We start from the raw sequence: 5,756 nt of genomic DNA, 5'->3' as shown, positions 1-5,756 counted from the left end.
TAAAGCTTCGGCTGAAAATGTAATCATGTAATTGAATTCGGTCATCAATATCTACTGTATGCATACGCGCCCTGCGTGTGTGATTTCATAAGCGCGCCCGAGCGCAGGAGTGGGAGGAAATGCGTCCAAACTCCCATTGAGGTATGACTCATACCGGCGCCTCGTTATCATCTCGCCATCCGATTGATGAGGGCGCCGAGACTGAAGCCGTTGCCTTTCCAGCCTGTTTTGTCCATCACGATGACGCAATGATGCCTAAAAGTTCATCATAACAGTTCTGGTCTTAGCGAACTAGTCTAGGGAATCATGTCGGGATTTGTTAGCAAACAACTTTGACGCTTCCTGTAAAAAATAGCTGACTCTGTTCGTGGAAATATTATTTTTTCATTATCTAATGGTCTTCAATCTATAGCGACTCTGAATCAGCAACAGTCATGTATGACTAAAAGCAATAAGTAATGAATTAGGCTATTGATGGGGTCTTTAGCCGGGGTCGGAACTGGCCCCAGAAGTCAATAATTACCTCAGCAAGAATATCTTTATTGCAAAAGTGCACACGGCAGCAAAATCATCGCCACACCAAAACATTCCCCTCTGGTGTAATTGCCACTCCTTAGAAATTATAGTTTTCATTAAAACAAAATGTTCAAGATTATTGATTGCTTAAATAAGACTCAATATCCTTTTATTTCAGAGCTGAACGAAATTGCCCGGAATAGTAATATCACCTCAACTATTGTCTGCATCCATCACGCGTGCACGCGCGGCCTCGTTGTTGTCGTCCCTGGAGGATTATTAGAGCAAACGAAGTGTATTTAAATGAGTGCAGCTACTAGGTAGCACGGCTCCATGCAGAGGCACCGGCATGCACGTCGCCACAGCACATGGAAAAGACAGATGTCGCACACAAGCGTGCGCTGCGATGGGCCTCCAACGCCTGTTGTGGATCTGGAACAAACACGTGGTTAAATACGAAGACCACACAGAGGAGACACCCACACACACCTTATACACAAAGTGTCGTTGCTGCGAGCAGGTCTGCGCGATACCCGCATAATTATGAAAACGGTGATTACTGTAATTGGCGGTTGGACCATTTTCCTGGCAGCTGATGTAAAGGCGTATGAAAAAGACCGGACTTGATAATAAAGTAAAACTGAACCAAGCGTGAAATAGTAACTACCTGGAACATTCATTGGGAGACCACTTATGTGCCTTTTTCCTGGTCGCCGCGCACAAAGGACCTTTCATCCCGACACTCGTCGTCAGCTGTCTTGGCCTCAACTTTCAGTGGGGGAGGAAACACCATCCAGCTGGGTTGCGCCAATTTTTAATGGATATTTCTTTGTTCATCTTATTTTCATTTCTGGGGCTCATTCTGAGTAATTTTATTTTTCTGAGGCCACAGAGGGCCCCTTTGCCAAATTATTTTAGATTATTAGCGGCTTCAAAATTGAATTTTAACAAGAATGATTGTGTGGTAACACCTTCTCTTGGGCTGCGCTACTTGGCAAGGTAGAGAAAATCTCTAATGAATGTCTGTATTACTAAATTACACCTCTGAAACTTGTTTAATTTAGAAAATGTTTTCTTGGTTCTCTCTCAAACACTTAAATTAATCGGGTTTTCCTGTAAGACCAAGCTCAGTTGTTGCTGCTCTACAAATGTAATGCTGGACTGGTAAACTGGACCCAGAACAGGTAAATGGAGTCAGTCCATCACCACCACAAAAGGTACAAAGGCACTGCTGGGATTTGAACCCAGGATCTCCTGTTTACTAGACAGGCACTTTAACCAACTAAGCCACAGCGCCTGTGGCAGCCTTATATGATGGTGAGTAGAAAATGGCAGCAGAAAAGAAGAAGCGACGCATCGTTGCATTGTAGATATGTCAGATCTTCGCCCACAGAGATGCTGTTGGTGTTTATCTGAGAGTGACGGGACGCGGTGAAAATAAACCCTCTGAAAGTGACCGTTGGTGATCAGATTCCCTGAGACACACGCAGAGACAGGGCGACATCAGCTCCTCAGAGTGGCCGGGAACCACGTACGGATGTGAGGTGAGGAGGCCCGGGCGGTGGTGAAATCAGGTGGTGGACAGGAGCTGGTTTGCTTTGAGTCGCATCAGGCTTGTTGTGAGTTTGAGCTCTGCCTGATCAAAGGTCCACCCTCAGCTGCCGGCCCTGACGCTGCCCTTCGGCTCCTGTCAGTCTGCGTTGAACACGGTGCCCTCTGAGAAGAGCGATTAATCACAATTACAAGTCCGGCCTGGCAGTCTCTTATGCTCCCTCTCTGAGGAGCCCTCCGTTCTTTACTGCCCTCCCGTCCTCTCCCGCTGCCGATCCTGTTCAGGAGATCAATGTTGCTGTCGAGGCTTTTATTTATTTAGCGTAGAGCCTCGGCCACTCTGCCACAACTACGTCCGGCCGGCGTGAACTTTTGGTCCCGGGGTCCTGAGCTGACAGTGACGGCTGCTTTCACCAGCACCAGATGACAACGGCGTCTTCTCACAAACCCACTTTTGTCTTTGGCTGCGGAATGAGACACAGAATATAAAGCGAATGATAAAATACAGCTGCCAGTGATTTAAGTGACAGCAGCGGCAGTCTCCAAAACACAAATTCAGACTGTGAAGGGCTTTCAGAAAGAAAAATGATCGTGCGCTGTCAACCCGCGGCTGATGTTTAATGTTGTAAAAGCAACATAAAATGAATAAATGACCCTACTGACCATTCTGATTCATCAAGCCGTGGCTGCGGACAACAGTCTCTTCCTTCGAGCGCGTCGCAGCTGATCAATCATGTGGTAGGTGGGGAGGAGAGCCATTGATATGGAGATTAGGACTTAAGGTCAGACACACAGGAGAGGAACCTCAACACAGAGGTCAAAGGTCACCACGTGCAGGATGGAGAAACTTTAAAACTATGTGTTTTGAATGCTACTTTAATGTGTTTGTGATTAAAATACCCCCAGAGGCACACACATTCACACATAGACCCCCCCCCCCCCCCCCCCCACACACACACACACACACACACACACACACACGTCACAGTTAACAAGGCTTTTCCAACAAGATGACCAGACTGAATTCATCCATGATTCAAGACCCCTCAATGGTGTTTGATATTTCCTTCTGTTTAACATTCACTGAAAATAACTAACTACCCCCCACCCCCACCCCCCGCCCTTCCCCGACACACACAGACACACACACCCCCAACACACCCACACACCACCAGCAGCGCAGGCTTAGCTCATACGAGGCATGTAGAACAAACACACACACACACACACACACGTATATATACCTAGAAATGTGTCTTTTGGCAACAACAGATTTCTTAGTGATAATGGAGGTCTTGGAGAGAATGGGGGAGGGAGGAGAGATGCAGGAGCCCCCCCCCCCCTGTAGGGAGAAGAGGGCAGGGATTCTGGACACCTGCCTGTTTGTTGTTTGGTCATCTTCAGCTCAGATGTGCGTTTCTTCTGGCCCCTGGCTGTGCACGCGAGCCCGCGCGGGGGGAGCGGAGGGAAAGGGGCACTGATGAAGGCACTTCCCCGCTTCCTCTCCGCTTCCTTATTGACTGTTTTTTTCTGCTTTTTTGCAAGGAAGAAGACAAGAAACGACGGGGCGTCACTTGTATTTGCAACGCTTTTATTTTTTTTCCTGTCTTTCATTTTACATTTTCCTTTGACCTCAATTTTTCATGACTGTGGTTCCCCTGCGATTCCCACTGTATCGAATTCATCTGCTTCCAATACATACCCGGCACAACCTATCAATCACCGGGGAGCGTGGCAAACTAATCATTTATTGATGAAAACGGAGGCCACCATGAATTTCTAACAGCATTTGTCTTATTTATCAGGCTAGATCAAACAAAGAGAATCCAAACAAGCTTAAAGGGGAAAGGGAAGAAGTCACAGGGAACAAGTTATTCTTCAGACAGCAGCAGGTTGTGGATGGAGGATGGACGGAAGAAGGTAGGGAATACGGAAGGAGGAGCGGTGGCGAATTCCGAGGGATGTTCAGCAGGGTACACATCTGGATTAATGCTTCCACATAAGGCAATTTTCTCCTCGCAGGCTCCTGGTCCCCTCTGCAGGAGAGCAAGGTGAGGGACGGCTCCCACGCTGAGATGAGATTTGATGTTTCCCCTCAGCCGCAGCTGCCCGTCTGGATTCCCGAGCTGGCTCTGGGGGTGGTGCAGAGACCTCGGGCTTCCACCAGAACACACGTCCGGTGGCGGCGCTCGCGAGCTCGCTAACATGGACTCTGGGGAAATGGCAGTGTTTTCTTCAATTGTTTGCTTTCTTTAATGCAGAGGCACAGCCTGTTGGTATTCTTTTGAACATTCTGCAGTTATTGCTGGGCTGGGGGGGGGGGGGGGGGGGGGGGGTAGTTGGGGGGGGGGGGGGGGGGGGGGTAGTGTGGGGGGGTAAAAAACAACAAAAGAGAAGCGAAGTTTGTTCGATTCGTACGACACGAGGGGAGTTGAAACAGAGTTCAGGCCTGCCGCTGAGGTGTCCACGTAGCCGCTCCAGATCAAAAAGGAAGGTGCGGCGGTGGCGTAGCAGCGGGTGGCGGTTAATTTGGTCCCGCACCCCACGATTCGTCTTGGAGTGACGGGGAAGGGGCTTGGCGGGGAAGTTCGGAATCAAAGTACAGCTGGGCGATCAAAAATTGAGCAGCTTGTTTTGCGTGTTTACAGTCTGACAGTGAGATGTAAACAGATCTTATTTAAATCCACACAGCGAAATCAGGGCCGCGTCACTCGGGGAGGAGAAATCAGAGGACGAGGGGCTGCCGGGGAGCCAGGAGAGGCAGCACAAGCAGCAGGAGGACTGGGAAAACAGGCAGCAGAGAAGCTGAGGTCAGTCTGCCTCCTGCATATCTCCAGCACGGCGTCCTGTGGGAGCAGCCGGCTGCCTGCGTGGGGGGGGAGAGAGGTGGAGCTGGTGTGAAAGAGGCTCAAGGGGACGGAGCGACGGGTAATCTGTGTCCCTCTGAAGGAGTGGGGAGCAGGAGTCAACAAGAGGACACTGTGATATGATAGCCAGGGGGCCAGAAAGTGGAGCCCGAGCGGCCTGTAGCCACCGTGGCTGCAGGAGACACTCCGGGGGCCTGTGAGGGCGGGCTGTTTTTCCGTGGGGCTGGGAGGGGGAACGCTACCAGGAGTCGCCAGTGAGCTCATCCAGAAGGGAGTCATCAGTGATGTCACTCAGCGTGGTTAATAAAAGCTTCAGTCGGCCTTCTGGGGTGCTCCTGAGTCGACCCGGGCCACGTCGGCGCTGCTCACTATCAGAACCCGCGGCATGAAATTACTTTGAGTCATAACTCTGTTCTCCCTTTCACTCGTTTGCAGCCCCACCACCAATTCACCCGCTCTTCAGGTCCATGAAGCCCCTAACTCAGCACATCCACGAGCGTTTGACAGGAACACGGCGTGCTGGGGAGCTTCAGTTCAGGCTTCAGCGGTCGCCCCAGACCAGATGTCCCAATCAGTAGTGCAGAAACTGCTGGGTGCTCTGTTACCCCCTCTCTCCCTCCCTCCCTCCCTCCCCTGTAGCACAGGCCTGCAGGAACAAGGTTATGTTTTACACAGCCTCAGTGGGCGTGTTCCCTGCAGATTTTTACAGGGATTTTAGACCAGATCTCTCCTATTTTGTGAGTCTGGACAGGAATTAATGGCAGACACGACCCTATAAATGCGCCCGCAATCAGTAATCTAAACAGCTGTCAGAGGAGACGG

General features: G+C 50.2%; 1 non-coding gene across 1 annotated transcript; it reads right to left on the bottom strand.

The window, feature by feature from the left end:
- Nucleotides 1-1,739: 1,739 nt before the first annotated feature.
- On the bottom strand, nt 1,740-1,813 carry trnat-agu (transfer RNA threonine (anticodon AGU)). The gene has a single exon. It is a non-coding gene; the product is annotated as a tRNA-Thr (tRNA).
- Nucleotides 1,814-5,756: the final 3,943 nt, after the last annotated feature.

This window comes from Takifugu rubripes, chromosome 2 (assembly GCF_901000725.2).
Source record: "Takifugu rubripes chromosome 2, fTakRub1.2, whole genome shotgun sequence".
NCBI lineage: Eukaryota > Metazoa > Chordata > Actinopteri > Tetraodontiformes > Tetraodontidae > Takifugu > Takifugu rubripes.
Note: the sequence above shows the minus strand (reverse complement) of the source record. Positions and strands in the feature narration are given on the sequence as shown.